The 19,590-nt window shown below is 50.2% G+C and overlaps 1 protein-coding gene across 5 annotated transcripts in view; it reads left to right on the top strand.

Annotated features, from left to right (window-relative positions):
- GABPB1 (GA binding protein transcription factor subunit beta 1) overlaps nt 1-19,590 on the top strand; it is a 97,144-nt gene that overhangs the window by 53,928 nt on the left and 23,626 nt on the right. The gene's annotated exons all lie outside the window — the stretch shown is intronic.

Consider the following 19,590-nt stretch of genomic DNA (forward strand, 5'->3'; position numbering starts at 1 on the left):
GGACTTTGTCCCATGTCACCTCCGGGTGCTATGGGATGCGGACAGGTGGCTGGTCCTTGCCAAAAATCCCCCTCCTCACCCCTCTCTCGGGACAGGGCTGAGAGGAAGACGGCGATCGCAAGATTCCCCTCGCCATCAAGAGGTTAATGCCGTCTTCTACAGAAAGCGGGTACAGAGGACAGCGGCCACTACCCTAGTGAGAGGCCCCTGTGGTCATCCTCTTCAGGGACTTCAGGTAGGTGCCTGAACGATCCCTCCAGCCCGCAGCATCCCCAAAAGGCACATTGGTGGGTAACTGGACATCACCAGGATTTGAATTTCCCGCCCCTTTCCCTGCCTGTCGGGCGCCGCTCTCACCAGCCGCGCGCCTCTCCACTCATATTACAAGGCTGAATACAGGGGTTTTTATCTCCCTGTTTTCATAGCTGGCCATGTTTTCCCACAGCTCTCCTGCGCGCCAGTACCTCCATTACAGGGACTTTCTCTTCTCCTCCTGGGCGTTTTAATCACGGGGCTGCGGCGCTGGTTTTTTACTTTCACTTTGTTGCCCGCTCTCAGAGCGCCTCCTCCTCTTTCTGAGCGCGCTTTCCTCGCGCCTTTTTTAGCCCATCACAGGGCTCCTCATCCCCTTCCTTCATCTCTGCTCCAATTGCGGCTCAGCCGCTAAGCTCCGCCCACCGCTCACCTCATCAGGCATTTCCTGTTCTTCGGTCCTGCTTTTCTGCGCTGCTTGGGGGACACTTCAGCGTTTCTGCTGCTCGCCGGAACTAGGTAGGCTCTGCTCTATGCAGAGATATTAGCCCTCCTCCGCAGTTCTTTCCCCAATTTCCGCGGACATTCAGAGCAGTTTTCCTTATGCCCAACCCTGCAGGGGATCTCTGTTTCAGGCCCACCGCTACTCATTACGCCTGTGTGCGCTGTAAAAGGAAGTGGGCTTCAGGTCAGCCATCTCCTTTCTGCCCGTCCTGCAGTCCTTCAGCTATGTCGGCCTCTCAGGAGCACACAGATCCCCGTGATGGGGGCACTTCTCCTCTCCCAGAATGGGCCGTAGCCATGTCTCAGTCGGTATCCGATCTGACCAAAGTTTCTCAGTCCCTGGTCCAGGTCCTAGAACGTTTGCCTCAGCTATCTTCAGCCACCGCTGCTCCGACCGCCTCTCAGGGTGAGTCGTCCGCTCCTGACCGCGACCTTAGGAGGGACAGGCCGAATAGGATGTCCAGGAAGCGTCTCCTATCGGGCTCGCCTTCCAGTTCGCTAGGCCCGTCTGCTTCACCCAGGGGTCCGTCTCCTTCAGTGGACGACCTTGGGTCAGACGACGATCCACAATCAGGATCTAGTTCAGAAGCAGATGACATGTCTAAAACACGAAGTATGGTCGATAGTCTTCTTTCAGCCATCTTCCAAACCCTGGAGATTAAGCAGGACAAGCCCCTTCCTCAGGAATGTTCTGTCCCATTTAAACGGTCAAAACCTCCATCTAAAACTTTTCCAAACCACTACGAGTTTGATACTACTCTAGCCAAACATTGGGAGCACCCTGAGCAACGTTTTTCGGGCCGCAGGTATTTGGATGTTTTGTACCCATTTGAGGCTGATTTGCTTTCTAAATGGACCAAAGCCCCTGAAGTGGACCCTCCCGTTTCTCGCATAGCCTCTAAGACAGTTCTGTCTCTTCCAGACGGTGCATCGCTTAAGGATCCGACGGACAGGCAGTTAGAATCTTTGGCGAAGTCTATCTTTGAGGCCTCCGGTGCCTCCCTCTGCCCTATTTTCGCCTCCTCCTGGGTAGCTAAAGTCATTTCGGCTTGGGTAAAAATTCTTCGCAGGGGCATCTTGGCGGCAGCTCCCCAGGACGAGCTGGCAGATCAAATTAATCACGCGGGTAAATACCTTTTAGCCGCCTCCTTAGATGCGGCCGGTTGTGTAGCTAGGGCTAACAGCAATATAGTAAGCTGTACGCCGAGTTCTTTGGCTATAGTCATGGAATGCGGATACCACCTCAAAAAAGTCGCTCACCAATCTGCCCTTCCATGGTTCTAGGCTCTTTGGGGCCAAACTGGATCAAATAATTTCCGATGCCACTGGGGGTAAAAGTACTTCCCTCCCCCAGTCTTGACCAAGACGCTTCTTTAATAGAAAGGGTTTTCGGCCCTTTAGGCCCTTTTGTCCGTTCTCGTCCACAGAGAGATCTGTCCAGCAAGAGCGTCCTTCCGCTTCTAGGGAGCGAGAGCAGAAGAAACCTTCTTACAAACCCGCTCCCCGCTGGAGATCTAGAGGACAATACTCCAGGTCCTCAGGTGCCCATTCCGGTAGGTTTGCCTCCAAGTGACTGGGCACCCCCACCTGGAAATTTTTCCAGGGTGGGAGGCAGACTTTCCTTTTTCGTAGACGCTTGGCTGTCGGTTGTCGACGACGCTTGGGTCAGAGAAATCATCGCATCCGGTTACAAGATCGAATTTTCTTCCCCGCCAGACAGGCGTTTTTTTTCCTTTCTCGTCCTCCATGACAACGGTCCCACATTCCAGGATTCTTTCAGGCCGTCTCCTCCCTTCTTTCCGCCGGAGTGATTGTTCCCGTTCCCTCAGACGAACGGTTTTCAGGGTTCTACTCAAACCTCTTCGTAGTCCCGAAGAAAGACGGTTCCCTGCGGCCAATCCTGGACCTCAAATTGCTCAATCGCCACGTGAAGATTCTTCACTTCAAAATGGAGTCTCTTCGATCGGTGATAGCCTCAATGGAACCCGGAGAATTCCTCTGCTCTGTGGACATACGGGATGCCTATCTTCACATCCCTGTTTGCTTGCAACATCAGAAATATCTCAGATTTGCGATTCAGGACGATCATTACCAGTTCACGGCTCTCCCTTTCAGCCTAGCCTCCGCTCCCCGTGTTTTCACGAAAGTGATGGCGACGGTCATGGCCATCCTTCGTTCCAGAGGGATTCTCATCATTCCTTATCTGGACGATCTCTTAATCAAGGGCTCGTCCCGTCAAGACTGTCTCCTAAGTCTTCAGATAACTCTGGATATCCTCGACCGTCTCGGATGGTTGGTCAACAAAGAAAAGTCCGTCCTCAGCCCCACTCAGCGTCTAACCTTTTTAGGCATGGAGTTCGACACGAACCTGGCCCGGGTGTTTCTTCCGAGGGAGAAATTTGCGGCTCTGTTCTAAGGGATTCGAGCCCTCAAACGACCAACGCCCATTCCCCTTCAATTCTGCATGAAAATTCTGGGGAAGATGGTAGCTTCCTTGGAAGCAGTGCCCTTTGCACAGTTCCACCTTCGTCCTCTTCAGCTGTCCCTCCTTTCAGCCTGGGACAAGACGACGAGGTCCTTAGACCGACCAATCCTTCTCCCCCTCAAAGTGAGGCAATCCCTCACTTGGTGGACGATGTCTACATCAGTCCTACAAGGGAGGTCCTTCCTCCCGCTTCGGTGGCAAGTCATCACCACCGACGCCAGCCTCCTGGGTTGGGGAGCGGTTTTTCATCAGAGGACGGCTCAAGGACACTGGAACCCTCAGGAAGCTCTTCTTCCTATCAATCTGCTCGAGATCAGAGCAATCTTTCTGGCCCTTCTTCGCTGGCAACCCCTTCTCGTCGGCAAGCCGATCCGCATTCAGTCGGACAACGCCACGGCTGTGGCGTACATAAACCATCAGGGCGGCACGCGCAGCCACCAAGTCATGTCAGAAGTGGCCAGGATTCTGCGCTGGGCGGAACGTTTCGTCCCAGCAATCTCCGCCATGCACATTCCAGGGGTGGAAAACTGGTCAGCCGACTTTCTGAGTCGTCAAGGCCTAGCGTCAGGCGAATGGTCTCTCCATCCCTCAGTCTTCGATCAGATATGCAAGCGCTGGGGTTCTCCGGACGTCGACCTCATGGCATCTCGGATGAACCACAAAGTTCCGCGCTTCGTAGCCAGGTCCAGAGATCCTCTAGCCGTCGCTTGCGATGCCCTAGTAATTCCGTGGTCCCAGTTCCAACTCCCTTATCTTTTTCCACCTCTTGCCTTGATCCCAAGAGTGGTCAAGAAGATAAAATCGGAAGGCGTTCCAGTAATTCTTGTGGCTCCAGACTGGCCGAGACGGCCTTGGTATGCGGAACTGGTGAACATGCTCGCGGACGTTCCCTGGAGACTTCCAGTCCGTCCGGATCTTCTCTCGCAAGGCCCCCTTTACCACAAGAATTCTCGGTCTCTGAATTTAACGGCATGGCCGTTGAGACCGCAATTCTAAGAGAATCAGGTTTTTCCAGTCAGGTGATTCAGACGATGATCAAAGCCAGGAAGCCAGCCTCTTCCCGCATTTACCACAGGTGTTGGAAGGCTTTTTTCCGGTGGTGCGACGATAAAAAAGTTTTTCCAATGGCTTTTTCTCCTTCGTCTCATTGGGGGACACAGAGACTGTGGGTGTGTGCTTCTGCCGTCTGGAGGCTGACACTAAGTATACAAAAAAAGAGTTAGCTCCTCCTCCGCCGCATACACCCTCGCCCCCAGACCGGGCGTAACTCAGTTTTTTGCTTAGTGTCTGATGGAGGCACACGCAGTCTGGAGCTCCAGACTAGGTTTTTTTTTTTTTTTTCCTCTATGAAGATAAGACAGGGGCGACGGATCCTATAGAGAGGATCCGATCTCCCCAAATCATCAACGGGCGACCACGTGTGAGTAACCCTCCACGTGTTTCTCTCCCGCACCGAGGGACACATCTGGGACTTTTCCCCAGACAACTATTTTTCTTTTTTATTTTGAAAGAGGCGGCCACGCATCCTGATAAGAGGATTGCGGTTTCCCCATCGTCCCCAACGGGCGAGCACGTGTGAGCGATCCTCCACGTTGTTCTCTCCTGCAACGTGGAAATGCCCCTACCACCCCTAGGTAGTGAGTCCAGGGGTGGAGTTGGAGGCGCAGGTAAGCCAGGGATTGAAGCGGAGAGCGGTACAGTAGCCTCCCCCTCCCTGCCCAGGGATGGGGTTGAGAAGCACCTCCGTGGAGCCCCCTCGGCGGCCCGGCTCACCTTTGGTTGATCAGGCCGGGACCAGGTAGTCCGTCTCTCACCCGGCGCTGCCCCCGGCGGGTAACGCCGCACGCGGAGGCGGCCCCCGCTGTATGGGGAGATCCGTGAGCGCGCGCCCGCCCGCCGACTTCCGGGGGCGGAGAGCGGCGGGCGCGCACAGTGACCGGGGAGCTCCCGCCCTCTCCCTCCAACGCCGCACGTGGAGTGCGGCCAGAGCCCCGCGGGCGGCCACGGTCCCCGCTGTATGGGGAGGTCCGGAGTCCGCGCGCCCGCCCGCCGACTTCCGGGGATGGCCGGAAGCCCCGCCCACTAACTTCCGGGGGCGGAGAGCGGCGGGCGCGCACAGTGACCGGGGAGCTCCCGCCCCCTCCCTCCAACGCCGCACGTGGAGGGCGGCCAGAGTTCGGAATTGGCGGCTTTATCTTGTAAACCGCCGTTCTTGACTTTTTATAAGGATAAGGTAGTTTTAAGGCCAGCTCCCCCCTTCTTGCCGAAGGTTGTCTCTGCATTCCATATCAACGAAGACATTGTCTTAACTTCGTTTGGCCCGGCACCGGTGCACAAGGTAGAAAAGGCTTTGCACACACTGGATCTGGTAAGAGCTCTTAGGAGGTATGTGACAAGGACAGCATCTTTCCGCCGGACAGACTCTCTATTCGTGATCCCAGAAGGGAGACGGAAGGGGCTTGCTGCGTCCAAAGCGACTTTGGCCAGATGGGTTCGCCTGACGATTCAAGAATCTTATGAAATCAGTGGCACGCCGGTTCCGGCAGGGATCAAGGCACACTCGGCTCGAGCAGTGGGTGCCTCATGGGCACTGCGACACCAAGCTTCAGCGGAACAGGTGTGAAAAGCAGCTACCTGGTCCAGTTTGCATACGTTTGTCAAACATTATAACGTACATACCCAGGCATCCTCGGATGCAAGCCTGGGAAGAAAGATTCTTCAGGCAGCAGTTGCGCACCTCTAATCAGGGGCGCAAAGTAGCTTGGATTGGGTGAGCTAAGATCCCGCCCAGGGACTGCTTTAGAACGTCCCACAGTCTCTGTGTCCCCCAATGAGACGAAGGAGAAACATGGATTTTTGTGAGTACTCACCGTAAAATCCTTTTCTCCGAGACGCTCATTGGGGGACACAGCACCCACCCTACTAGCCAGTTGGCTTTTGCTTATTTTAAGTTATACAAATCCTTATGTAAGGATCAGGGTGGTCCCTTTTCCAGACGTATAATTTCTTGCCTGAGTTTAAGGCGCGTTCTCCTACTGCTTATGCACTAAACTGAGTTAAGCCCGGTCTGGGGGCGAGGGTGTATGCGGCGGAGGAGGAGCTAACTCTTTTTTTGTATACTTAGTGTCAGCCTCCAGACGGCAGAAGCACACACCCACAGTCTCTGTGTCCCCCAATGAGCGTCTCGGAGAAAAGGATTTTACGGTGAGTACTCACAAAAATCCATGTTTCCATCCCGTCCATACTGGGTTTTCTCCAGTCTGGCTTAGATTCGGGTCTGTCTCTCAGTACCCTGAAAGGCCAGGTTTCTGCCTTGTCTATCCTCTTTCAAAGAGAGCTCGCTTCCTTACCGCAGGTTAAGACGTTCCTCCAAGGAGTCGCTCATGTGGCTCCTCCTCATCATTCACCAATAGAACCGTGGGATCTCAATCTCGTTCTTGGTGCTCTCCAAAAGGCGCCGTTTGAGCCCATCCAGGACATTCCTTTGTCGCTTTTGTCATGGAAGGTGACCTTTTTGATCGCCATTACATCCATCAGAAGAGTTTCTGAGTTAGCGGCCTTGTCATGCCGTTCTCCTTATCTGGTGCTCCATCAGGATAAAGTCGTCCTCAGGCCCGTTCCTTCCTTCCTGCCAAAGGTGGTTTCCTCCTTTCACATCAACGAGGATATCGTTCTTCCATCGTTTTGTCCGGCTCCTTCTCACCCTCTTGAGAGGTCACTCCACAAGCTGGATGTTGTTAGAGCCTTGCGTGTCTACCTCGCTAGGACCGCTTCACTTCGTCAATCCGATTCATTGCTGGTCATCTCTGAAGGTCACAGGAAAGGGCTTCCGGCATCCAAATCCACGATTGCTCGCTGGATTCGTTCTACCATTCAGGAAGCATACCGACTTCAGGAAAAACGGCCCCCTCCGGGAGTGAGAGCTCACTCCACCCGGGCTGTGGCAGCTTCGTGGGCCGTTCGACACCAGGCTTCGGCTCTGCAACTTTGCAGGGCCGCGACCTGGTCGTCCTTGCACACATTTGCGAGGTTCTACAGGGTTCATACCCAGGCCTCGTCTGATGCGGTTGTTGGTAGGAAGGTTCTGCAGGCGGCGGTGGCGCACCGGCCGACCTAAGCCTTTCCTGTTCTTTCGTTCCTTATTGCTGTTCCCGCCCTTGGGACTGCTTTGGAACGTCCCATGGTATTCTGTGTCCCCCAATAAGGCGATAAAGAAAGATGGATTTTTGGTTCTTACCGTAAAATCTCTTTCTTGGAGCCTTCATTGGGGGACACAGCACCCTCCCTGTTTAAATTGTACCGTGTTGGGTCTTTGAGTCCCCTGTTGGGTTGGTACATATGTTTAGAGAGTTTCCGTTGCTTCTCCTACTGCTTTTGCACCAACTGAGGTGCCTAGTGCCTGTCGGTGGGTGTATACTGCCGGGGAGGAGCTAATGTTCTTGTTTTGCATAGTGTCAGCCTCCTAGCAGAAGCAGCATACACCCATGGTATTCTGTGTCCCCCAATGAAGGCTCCAAGAAAGAGATTTTACGGTAAGAACCAAAAATCCATCCTTTTTTTTTTTTTTTTTTTTTTTTTTTTATTATCCTCAATGACTGCAATCACTTTCAGCAACAGGACCCCGGGATCCACCGCCCCTTTCCTTCTATTCACTCTACGTGTCCTCCACTCAACGGGTATACTTTCATTGGCCAGATGAGCACAACTACTCTTGAATCAAGTCTGTTTCTACAGAATTGTGCTGCACACAACTCACCTAGGTGACCGACCAATCCTACAGTGTATCCTCACTTACAGTTAGCAGTATTACACAGGGGGCGCCTCTTCTCTTTTCTTCTCTTCCCGTTCTTCTCGTACTTTTTGTAGTAACTCGATCATTACAACATCATGTGTCAAAGAGTTCCAAAGTCTCACTGCTCTTACAGTAGAGAATCGCTGTCTGGTTTCCAGGGAGAATCTATACCATAAGACACTTTTATCAACTGTCGCACAGCAGGCATTATCTACAAAGCAACATGTGAATGCAGGATGGAATATATAAGGAAGACCATAAGAGAGTTTAGGCGAAGGGTAACCCAAAGAGAGATGGCTATTGCTAAACACATCAACAACTGCCATCAGGGAGATGTTAGTGGAGGCGCCATTGTACAGGACCCTAGGGTACCAACCTCCGCGTTAGGTAGGGCAGATTTAGAATAGGTTGCCCTGGGGTATAATAGCCCCCCTCTTCTAAAATCAATAGTCACCTCCTTTAATCTCTTTCTCTTTCCCCATCTCTTGCATTTGTGAGTCTCCTTTGGGGTTCTAGCCCGTGCCCGCACTTATGAGTTCCACACATCACATTTCCCAAAACTATTCATTCAAGTTCTGTGACAAATAATTTTGTTACTGATGGAGTTGTTCTCTTTCTGGGTGTTGTCCTAGTCTGATTGTACCTTCTACTGATGCCTTATACAAGAAATTATGCCATAACTGGAAATATGCACATAAGAAGTGTTAGGCGTCGGATTCCTGGCACTGCACAGCGGGAATCCAGAGCCAGACATCCTGCGGTCTCTCATTCTCCGACCGCTCAGACTCCTGCTCAGCAATCACGGCGAGCCAGGCATTCCCCTCAGACTCGTTCTGTGAGCCTGGATGTTGCTGCCACCTCTGGTGCAGCAATGGTAGCGCAACCTGCTTTGCAGGGAACTGCTCCAGAGGCTAGGTCCTCGTGCCGTGCTACTGGGCATGCCCGCAACTTGTCCTCTCAGTGGAGAGCAGGGGTCACATGTGCAGGTCCTATGTCGGATCTGATTGGTCCTTCCCAAAGTACTGGAAGGTCCCGGAAGCGCATGGCTATAAAAAGCCTGCATGGCAGCTCGGCCATGCGCTAGTGTAGCATATTATTCTGTGTGTGTATGGTGATGGATGTATGGACTGGTGTCTGACTCATTATGAAACCCCTACCCTCTGATATTACGAGTGGTGACCGAGTGTGAATAGTCAGCTCCAGGGTTGTGGCAAGCTACACGCCACTTGCTCCACACCTACACTAGCGTCCGTCAGCGCCCGGTCCTCGGCGCCGACGCTTGCGGCTTTTCTCTGCCACTGCGCTGTAGTAACAGCAATTATTGGTGTTCGCGGCTGCGACTCCACACGCAGGCCTCTGTGACGCTAACAGGGCCTGTGCCTTTGCTTTAGTGTTCTCCAAGCGACTCTGTGTTTGTACGGAGTCGCCCTTAGCGTTCGGGTGACGTTAACCCGAGTGCAGTCCCGCACCTACTAGGTGCATCTGCCATTGTTCAGCAGCGGTCTTGTCACCTACCGCACGGTGGACCCCGGGCGGCGAACGCACCTACTATTATTTATATTTGGTGCGTTCCGCCGACCCTAACAAGAAGATGGTCTCTCTCATATCTGCGAGTATTTGTATTTTCCCGTAATACCCTTGTGGATGACTGTATGCTTATTTGCGCACATTTGGGTGTTTTTTGAGGATAGAATAGCCGTAGCGGTGGGCAGAGTTGTTGGCTTAGCTATCCGATGACTGCACAAACAAGGACGGCGTCTCTATGGAAAGAGCATGCTCAATATTCGTGCTTGCGGTCCACGAACCGGAACTACCTTGTGCTTGCGGTTCAGAGACAAGAAATGACCCAGTCGCAAACCGTAAGCAAAAAACGGTTTGCGACAATATGGATGAACTACTGAGTAGCTTCAGTAATGGCAGTTTGATCCAGCGACCTGGTCATACATATTTCCAAAGACTCCACTGATGAGTAAGGATGAAACGCGTCAGGAGAAGGGAGGAATTTAAGAGAATGGAGTCTGCCATAGATCTCTCAATTTGGTGAGACCATTCTTTTCAGGACGTCCACCTGACAGCACCATGGAGGACAGCCTCCTCCTTACAGGGACAGGAAAGCACACGAGAGGTTAAAAGGTCCCGTCCCACCGCCTTTCCCTCAGTGTTTTTCCTGTCCCTGCATGGAGGGACACACGAGAGGATTGCTGCAGAGCTTACTGGAGGGCCAGGGGGATCGTGCGGCCAGTCCAATCCTTCCCTCTGTCAAGAAGCCCAAGGCCAAAATTTCCCGGTGGGGAGTCTCTCTGCCCCAAAGGCCAGAGAGAAGGACGACGCTCCTGGAGGGATCCGATCCTCCCGGTGGGAGGCTCTCGGCTCCGGACATCTGACCGGCGGATCCCTGGCAGTGGAGGCGGTGTGGAACACGGTCCGCGCAGGCAGCTGGGCTTCCAGGCGGGCGCCAACATCACGATCAGGGGCGCAGCGACTTGCGTTCCAGAGTGGAACACGGAAGTGGCCGGCACGTGGCTTCCCGGCTTCTCGCGAGAAGATGCGCGTCACTTCCGGTGACGTCACGGACGCCGGGTTTGAACCTTCAGCGTGCGCTCCAGGGGCAGAGAGTGACTGACTGCAATCACAGGATGCGGCAGCAATGGAAACAGAAGCGCCAGCAGACGGAGGGGTAAGTGCGCCTGGCGCAGACCACCCTCCCTACAGCCAGCCCCGCAGCCATTTACAAGACGGACTGACCTGACTACCCCTATCTTATACCATTACGATAAGGGAACCCCAGCAGCCCCCCTCCTCTCCGACTGTGACTAAGGACTCCGGCAAGGCCTCATCAAAATGTGTCCCGTATGCCACGTAAAGCTACCAGACACCCACGGCAAAACCTTCTGTGGACCTTGTACATCAAGGGCCATAAGAGATGAGCAACCATCCCTCCTCTCAGAGATGGAGAAGAGATCCCTGATACGTGAGGAAGTTCAGGCTTCCATGTCCAGCCTCTCACGACAGCAGCCTCCCAGCCCATGGCCGAGCCACAAGCGCGCAAGGTGGGAGGCAGAGCCAGAGTCTGAACCAAGCTCTAACGACGGTTCTGACGTCTGGGACTCTGATCCAGAGGAGGAAGGAGAGATCCCAGCAGACAGCCATGACCGGTGCAGAAAGTACCTGTTTCTGGCAGAGGACACTGACGAGTTGGTCCAGGCTGTAAGAAACACTATGCAGATCGAGGAAGTCCCTAAGCCACAATCTTGACAGGACCTGATGTTCGGTGGACTCGCGTCTCCGATACAAGCGGTGTTCCCTATAAGTGAACACATCAGAGCGATGGTCCTAGATGAATGGAAAGATGCCGAACGTCGACTAGTATTGTCTTGTGACTTTAAGGGTCAGTTACCTTTCGATCCTGAGGAAACACGGCTATGGGAAGAGATTCCTAAGATCGATGTTTCAGTAGCCAAGGTCACCAAGAAGACCGCCATCCCGTTCGAAGACTCATCAAGCCTCCGTGACCCAATGGACAGAAAGGCGGACATTCTCTTAAAAAGGACATGAGAGACTTCTGCAGCTCTTATTAGAGCTAACATAGCAGCCACCTCGGTGGCCAGATCTATGTTCTTGTGGATGGGTCAGTTGGAGAAACATCTGACCAACAAGACCCCTAGAGCTGATATCCTGGCATCTCTTCCTCTCATGAAGTCGGCCACGGCGTTCCTGTCAGACACGTCGACCGAATCGGTAAGATTTGAGGCCAGGAACAGCTCCCTGTCTAATGCAGCACGGAGAGCTGTTTGGCTTAAATCCTGGTCGGGGGATTACGCTTCCAAGTCCAAATTATGCTCCATCCCCTTCTCGGGCCTAAGAGTGTTCGGGCCAGCCCTAGTCAACATCTTAGAGCTAGCTTCCGACAAAAACAAGGGATTTCCCGAGGAAAAACCAAAACGGCCCCAGTCCTTTTCGAAGAGGATCCTAGCCCGACTTTAGGAGCCAGGGTAGTTCCAACAGAGGCTCCAACAGGAACTCCCACAGCCAGGGTGAGAGAAGCAAGGGCTCCCTCTTTGCGTCATCCTCCAGATCTAAGAGGCAATGACGCCATTGGCATCGGGGGAAGACTCCGCCACGTCGCGGAAAATTGGGCCCAGATTACCCACAACCAGTGGGTCCTCAGAACCATTGCGGATGGCTACAGTATAGAGGTTTGCTTCACTCTCCCCCCCCCACCATAGTTCCGACAGACTCCGCCATGTGGACAGACCTACAAGATATGGTAAGTTCGGCGGTTATAGCGCCGGTCCCCCTGACAGGAATGGGCAAGGGGCACTACTCCTCGCTATTCTCCATCGCAAAACCATCCGGCGAGGCCCGAACTATTATAAATTTAAAACCTTTAAACGCCTGGGTCAGGTACAAAAAGGTTCCGGATGAAATCGATTCGATCAGCAATGCATCTCATAGACCGGGACGCTGTCATGTGCACCCTCGACCTGAAGAGTGCTTACTAACAGGTCCCGATCCATCCCTCATCCCAGAGACTGCTAAGGTTCGCAGTCAAACTACCGACCTGGACCTGCCACTTCCAGTTCCAATGCCTCCCATTCGGGCTGGCTTCGGCCCCCCGAATCTTTACAAAGCTGGTAGCGGAGGTAGTGGCCTAATTGAGAAGCCAAAGAATCGTGATTATACCATACTTAGATTTCCTCCTGGTGGCAGGATCAGAAGAAGCGCTCGTCCGAGACAGAAACCGGACAATCTCCGTAATGGAGTTCCTGGGCTGGATTATCAACTGGCAAAAGTCAGACCTGATACCAGAGAACAGAGAGGTTTTCCTCGGAGTACTCCTAGACTTAGGACGCAGGATATCCCTTCTACCAGAAGAAAAGCAGGAGGCAATACAAAACAAAGTCGAAGACCTCCTGAAGCAGCGCGCCTCCATGAGAGCGACCATGAAGGTTCTGGGCCTTATGACGGCATGCATTCTGTGTGTCAGATGAGCTCAGTTCCATTCGAGACCCTTACAAAAGGAGATTCTCTCAATATGGGACCGGCGTCAGTCTTCACTCGACAAACCCATGAATCTACCGGTGCCTGTAAAGAGATCGCTTCGGTGGTGGACACAGCCCAAGAACCTGCAGGTGGGCTTACTATGGACCACCTCTCCATACGGAGTAGTCACCACAGACACCAGCACGTGGGGTTGGGGAGCCCATGTAGAAGGGAAGATCTTTCAGGGGAAATGGCCAGAAGACATCAGAGACAGATCCTTCAACTTCAGGGAACTTTATGCGGTTTGGGAAACCCTAAAACGAAACCGGACTACCCTAAAGAATCAACATGTCTGAATATTGTCCGACATTGTGACAGCAGTTTCATTACTGAAGCACCAGGGAGGTCCCAGGCATCGTCCGCTCCAGGCCCTCGTGGAGAGAATCTTTTCCTGGGCAGAAGGTGTAGTCCTCTCGGTAACCGCAATTCATCTGGAGGGTTCCCAGACCATGGTAGCGGACTACCTAAGTAGACAGCAAGTCTGCCCGACAGAGTGGGAGCTGAACCAGATGATATTCCTCCAACTGTGACGGCGTTGGGGGACCCCCCAGAATAGACCTATTTGCAAACCGAAAAAGCTCGAAGGTCTCCAGATTCTACTCCCTGAACCCTACGGACCATCCGGAAGGCATAGATGCCCTGAGCCAGGTCTGGGAAGAACCCCTCTCATACGCGTTCCCACCGCTGGCACTCATCCTGGCGGTACTCAGGAAAATCCGTGAGGACCGCACAAAGGTGATTATAGTCGTCCCATACTGGCCGAGAAGAAGCTGGTTTCCTCTAGTGGGGGCCATGGCAGTGGAAAGCCCAATTGAGCTTCCTCTGAAGAAAGATGTCATCCACCAAGGCCCGATCCGCCACCCGAATCCAGAAAGACTTCACCTCTCGGCCTGGATCCTGAAAGGGAAATCCTGAAGGCAAAAGGCTTATCAGATCAGGTTATAGCTACAGGTCAGCAGGAAAAAGGTCACATCCGCAATATACCTAAAGATATGGAAGAGGTTCTGTCTGGAGGGTGGCAGGCCCGACTTCGTGGCAGGTACCCCTGACCTCCGTAGTGTCCTAAACTTCCTGCAGTCAGGGTTTAATAAAGGCCTTAAGCCCAGCACTTTAAAGGTCCAGATTTCGGCCATGAGCTCCTTTGATTACCCCCTGGCTTCTCATCCTTGGGTAGTAAGGTTCATAAGGGCCACACAACGGCTACGCCCTACAATCAGGCAGCTCACCCCGCCTTGGGACCTTAGCTTGGTCCTCAGAACCCTATGTAAGAATCCTTATGTCCCTAGTGAGGTGATGTCCATCTCGACTCTCACTAGGAAGATTGCATTCCTCGTAGCCATCACTACGGCTAAGAGAATTGGTGAGATCCAGGCCCTGTCCACCAGAAAACCATATCTACAAATCATAGAAGACCGTATAATCCTGAGATTAGACCTGGCGTTTGTTCCGAAGGTAGCCTCTAGTCAAAATTTAAACCAGGAGATAGTGTTACCATCTTTCTGTGACAACCTTCGCAATGAGAAGGAACAGAGTCTCCACTCTCTGGATGTGAGACATGCCGTTACAGACTAGAGGCCACTATCAGTTGGCGTATTGACCCAAACCTATTCATCCTTTTTGGGGGAAAAATGCCTCTAAGGCTACTTTCACACATCAGTCTTTTTAAATTCGGCACGATGCGGCGAAAAGTGTGAAAACTGGATCCGGAATCGGATCCGGTTTTGTCACATTGAACGTAATGATCGCCGCATCATGCCGGATGGACATGCGGCGCTTCATTTTTTTTGCCGGATACGGCAAACATGAGCCGTCTGGCGTCGGCAAAAAACGTTCCCTGCAAAGTTTTTTTTTTTTTTTTTTTTTGCAGCGCCGGAGCTGCTTTTTACACAGCGCATGCCCGGACCCTGTGAGTGTTAACCCCACAAGTGCTCCATCTGCACTAGCAGTGACGGTCCATCACAGAATGACGACACATCGCTAACGCATGTCGATTATGACATGCGTTAGCGATGCGCTACGTTATGGCAGTCTATGGGTGCGTTAACGCATCCGTTACATAGTGTTAATGCCGCTATGTAATGGATGCGTTAAACACAGCGCCATAACGCAATATGAACCTAGCCTAAGTGTGCAATGTTTGTGGAAGGTTTTCCACTTCTATTTGTAAACCTTGTGCAATGCTTTTATAGGCACTAACTGCATAATCCAGTACAAGAGGGTTAATATTGACACTAAACCTAACCCAATGTGGAACTAGCAGTGATTCAGGCTCTTTTTGTTAGTCTGTGTGCCTGTGTGGACTTTGCTAATTGCTCTGTTTAACGGTGGCTTGGTCAGAGAAATTGACCTTTATTAACCTAATCTAACATAGAGCATTGTAACCTGTTTGACCAATAAGGATTGGATAACCTATGGGTTCCTTGGTGACCAAGATTTAATATGCAGTACCTACTCAAATTTGTTTGTCTTTGCACATGCACCTTTTATGTATTTTGTTTTTTAATGAATCTTAATAAAGTATATTAGTTTTAATTATACACCTATTCCAATACACTATCCCTACCTACTTAGATTGGATTACCAGCCATTATTAATTAATTACGCAGTTTATTTCCTCTCCCCCAAGTGCATGACCATTAGTCTAATTACATTAAACCTCAATAGCCATTACTCAGCCCAGACCTCGAGCTTACGTACATTCCTCTGTAACATTAAACGTATCCTCCTCTGTATTCATTACCTTGCAGTGTTTAGCACGGTCCACACACCCTGATTCCTTAACATGCTGCCACTATTCATCAAAATGAGTCCTCAAAATATGTTAGTCACACAATCAAAAGGTAACACATTCTCTGGAGAGCTATGGATTCTTTTGGAGTGACACCATTCCTTTTCTCACAAAATTTAGAACACCATTCTGATGTTGTTTGGGAATTGTTTTAACGGCATGCATTTTGTGGTGAATATGACATGGCAATATGATTCTCCCCATTAGTACGATCACAGTGATACCACTTATTATTTTGGTGAAGAAAAAGCTCAGAAAGTTGAAGAAAAAGCAATTTTTTTATTGCTATTTTCTGAGACCCTTAATGCTTTCATCGTTCGGTTGATAGAGCTACGTGACTGCTCACTTTTTTTTTTTTTTTTTGTGGGGTGAAACGTTTTAATTGATACCATTTTGGAATAGATGTAACATTTTGATCTCTTCTTACAGCAGTCTTTGCATCTTTTTAGGGGACCCCCCCTCCCAAAAAAAAAAAAGTAAATTTTTGGAATTTTGAATATTCATCTGATTATGATGTTTGACGACCGGGTTTACAATATATTTTTTTTTATTTTTAATGGGAGAAAATTGTAGTGATTTAACTTATTTTTTTCGTGTTTATGTTTACTTTTTTTTTAACTTTTCACTTTATTAGTGAACCTGCAATCGTCGTATCACTTCCTCTAGATACAGCAATACCACAGTGTCACTGTATATAGTAAAAATTACAGTCTCCTTTGAAGCCTGCCCACAGGCTGGGATTCGATGGAGCTCCGTAATGACAGGCACTGAGGTCTTCGCAGACCCTTAGCTGTCATATCAACCAATTGGCACACTGATCAGCGGCATTTAACAGGTTAACAGTTGCGGGCATAGCACCGCTACTGAATTGCTGAAAAAAGCGGAAAAAAAATCATCTTAGTCCATGGAAATTTGCCTTCCCCGAAGCTTATTGTCCTTGTAGCCCCTATACTAAATCTCCTATTAAAGGATAAGTGAAAACCTATTATTTTGTAAACACTATTACCTAAGCTTTGGCGGAACATTCAAACTCCTGGTTATGACTGAGCTAAAAAAAAAAAAAAAAAAAAAATTTCCTGACAAAAAGAGAAATTCTGCAGTGTATGTGACTAAATAATAAAGTGGCACAGGTATATTTGGAGTTTTGAATGAAGTCCTCTAATTTTTTTTTATTTATTTCTAAAATCTGTTTATGCTTAAATATTGCTATATACAATTTGTATCTAATGTCACATAATTTGGTTATTCCATGCCATTATCGGAACGACTGTCTTTTGAATACAATTGACTAATTGTAGAGATGAAAGCATTGATCATAGCAGGAATATCTTAGATCTTGGGCTCTGTCATGACGTAAAAGCAAGACTTGGTACACAGAAAATGACAGAAATCAAAGCACACATTGGTGATGTCTGTAGAGCTTGCCTTTGTGGCAGGTAATTGCAGGACAAATTGACAATTGGTCGCAGTTACCCTTAAGAATAGCTATTTGGCAAAATATATCGAAGCTTCTGTCCTGCCTTTTTATCTACATGATTTCTGTCATCTCTCCACATTCATATGTTGTACCCAGTAAACTTTGCTATGGACCAGACATCTTATCTATATTTTTTATGAATTGTACTGTGGCCCTATCAGTTTACTATGACCATATGGCCTTACTTTAGACTGGGCAACTTAGAAAGTCTAAAGGCCTCGTCACACACAGTGATCTCGTTGCATTGTCCTGGCCATTTTTCCATCGTTGCTCTCCCGCTCGCCAGCACGCATCGCTGCGTGTGGCAGCGGGAGCCAACGATAAGCGAGCTCCCAGCGCTCTAAGCAGGCGCTGGGAGCTGGTATCTAAGGTAAATATCGGGTTACTAAGTGGCGCGCGTCACTTAGTTACCCGAGGTTACCTTAGAAACCTGCGTGCTGGCAACTCCTGGCGCGAGCACGCAGGTTTCTAAGGTACACATCGGGTAACTAAGTGACACGCGCCGCTTAGTGACCCGATATTTACCTGAGATATCAGCATCCTCGCTGGTGCTGATCACTGGTGAAGCTGCCTGTTTGGCAGCTCACCAGCGATCATGTAGCGATGCACCAACGACCCTGACAAGGTTGTATCGTTGTCGGGATCGCTGGTGCATCTTTAAGTGTAGCGGTACCATTAGTCATGGTCTCTTGCATTCTTCAGAGATAAAGACTTAGGCCGGGGTCACACTGGCGAGGAATACGGCCGAGTGAGAGGCGCTAAAAGCACGCATTAGACACGAACCAATGATTCTCTATGGGGTCCCTCGCACCAGCCGTATATTTCTCATCCGTATTCTAGGCTCCGTGCCAATCGCAGCATGCTGCAATTGTCAGCATACTACGGCCGTAGTACGCCACTGCAAGTCTATGGGTGCGCAAAAAATACGGATTACACACGGACCACACATGTGACTTGCGAGAAATACGCACCCGGTGTCTTTTAGCAAAGCCGGCAATTCAGTGCGCGATACAGTAAACTCACACTGACAGGTTTAATAATGAAAGAAAGAATAGATATAGACCCATAGAATACACATACACATATATATATAATATATATATGCATTCTATGTGTCTATATCTATTCTTTGGTTTGTGTTATAAACCCTGTCATTGGGCTCCATTATATGTCCATTTTTCAAGCCTGCGAGAAAATCTCGCCATACGGATGGCATACGGATTACATACGGATGCTTACATGCGCAAAATACGCGACCACACCTTGATTACGGATGACATACGGAGCACTGTTTAGGGGCCATTCATCCATATTACGCATGTAAAATACTGACCGTATTTTGCGTTGGTTAGTGTGACCCCGGCCTTAAATGCTTTCTTCCAACGTGAACAAGCTGTGTTAATGTGCAATCAAGAGTAAGATGCAGTTTAACTCTGTCTTGTCTAACAAGTAAGCAAAAGAATAAGTATATAAAAGAAAACTATTAATAACATCGCAATATCCATGGAGAAATTATTTTTATATTATATCAATTATATTGCAATATCAGATCACGTTGTTTATTCAGACCTAGTGGTGCTCTAGTTTGTAATTTAACCCCTTCCTGGCATCAGGCGTGAGCCCACATCTTTCCCAGGACATGTCACCTGCTCAAAACAGCTGACATGTGCCCACAATAGCCGTTGGTAGAATCACGATCCACCCGCGGCTATTAGCCAGTTAAATGCCACTGTCAAACGTTGACAGCGGCATTTAACAAGCGCTTCCGGCAGTCGTGCCGGAAATACGAACACGAGAGGGGATGCAAAATTGAACTTGAAGGTAAAATCCAGCAGTTGCACAGATGCTGCACCAATTCCCTTTAATAATGCCAAAATGACCCTTAAAGTATGTCAAATACTACTCATTTTAGTCAGGTTCTGCTGCCGCCTGAGCACCTATGTAGTATGTACCGTGTGTTTCGGATTATAAAACGCACTTTTTTTCCCCGAAAATTTTTTGGGGAAAATGGGGGTTGCTTCTTATAATGCGGATATACCTTACCAGCTGCGGTAGAGCGGGGTCCCAGGGTCGCTGCTGGAGGAGGCGAGAGTGGAGCGTTTCTGCAGGCCGGGATGAGGGGGTGTTCCGATGTGCGCCGCTATGGTTGTTTGGTGGTGAGGGGGCTCTGCCGACATTTTGTGAAAGCCCAGAGCCCCAGCACTTACATGATTTACTGTGCAGTGGACTCTGGGAAAATGGCTGCCGAG

Source organism: Dendrobates tinctorius, unplaced genomic scaffold, assembly GCF_039654945.1.
Source record: "Dendrobates tinctorius isolate UK_male_01 unplaced genomic scaffold, ASM3965494v1 ptg000022l, whole genome shotgun sequence".
Taxonomy (NCBI): domain Eukaryota; kingdom Metazoa; phylum Chordata; class Amphibia; order Anura; family Dendrobatidae; genus Dendrobates; species Dendrobates tinctorius.